The following is a 1,140-nucleotide window of genomic DNA, read 5'->3' as shown; positions in this document are numbered from 1 at the left end:
GACTAGATGTAGTGTACGGCATAACACCCTTTTTAAATTTTATTATTCTAATTTTCTCTTCTTTATTTATTTCAGATGCTTCATGGCCATGATATTAACAAAAGAACAGAGAGTGAAAACAGTTCAACTTTGTTACCAAAATAATCAAAATGGTGCTGCAGCCGCTCGATCGTCATCAGCAGAATTTAACATTCCGCAAGTTCACTTTGAAAGTGTAAGTATAGAAAAGTCCTATGAACTACAAGATTCATTGTTGCATACTCGAGTTAGGTATCAGTGGTAGGATTGTTCGCAGGATGTTGAATAAGCTAAAGATGAGACCTTGCACCCCACGTGTACTGCAAAATGTGCATGATGGAGATCGAGATGGACGATTGAAACTTTATTATGACAAACGTTAATGAAGATGTAACCTTTCTTGATATGATATGATGGTCAGATGAAGCAAGTTTTAAAGTTAAATGGACATACCCATCGCCATAATTGTGTGCATTGGAGCAATGTTAATTCTTACGTTATTTTGGAAAAGGATGTTAACCTACCAGGAATTACAATTTGGTCGCCATTTCTTCCATGGGATTCATAGGAGTGATATTCTTTGATAGCATTATTAGGCAGGATATTTTTTTACATATGTTGCAAACGGAATTTTTGCCAAGAAGTCAAAATCAAAATATTTACTTTCAACAGGACGCGACGCCACCCCATTATGGGTGAAGAGCTCGGGAAAGGGTCCATCAAAATTCTGAGGGTCGGACGCCGAGGACCAACTGAGTAGCCATCGAGGTCACCAGCCCGTGGGTGGCGCATTGAAAGATCAGGTTTACGGCCTCAAACCGAAAACAGCTCCTGAATTAAATAGGTAATTTCAGGTAAATATTCTGTAATCACCATGGAAATGTGTCAACACGTTTGTAGTGTTGCTGGTAGTGATCAGCATACTATTGGACACGAAGGGGAGCATCTTGAGCATGTGAGTTAGGAGTAATTTGTTCATTGTATTGAACAAGATGGATAGCTTTTTGTGTGCTGATTTTTATTAAATATTGTTTCTTTAACTACTGTAATCAATTATTTTCATTTCTCAGTCTAGTGCAATAAATTTTTGTTCAACAAAATTTAAATGAAAAAAGGCGTTAC

Source organism: Penaeus monodon, chromosome 29, assembly GCF_015228065.2.
Source record: "Penaeus monodon isolate SGIC_2016 chromosome 29, NSTDA_Pmon_1, whole genome shotgun sequence".
In the NCBI taxonomy this organism is placed as follows: domain Eukaryota; kingdom Metazoa; phylum Arthropoda; class Malacostraca; order Decapoda; family Penaeidae; genus Penaeus; species Penaeus monodon.
This window is presented reverse-complemented; position numbering follows the sequence as displayed.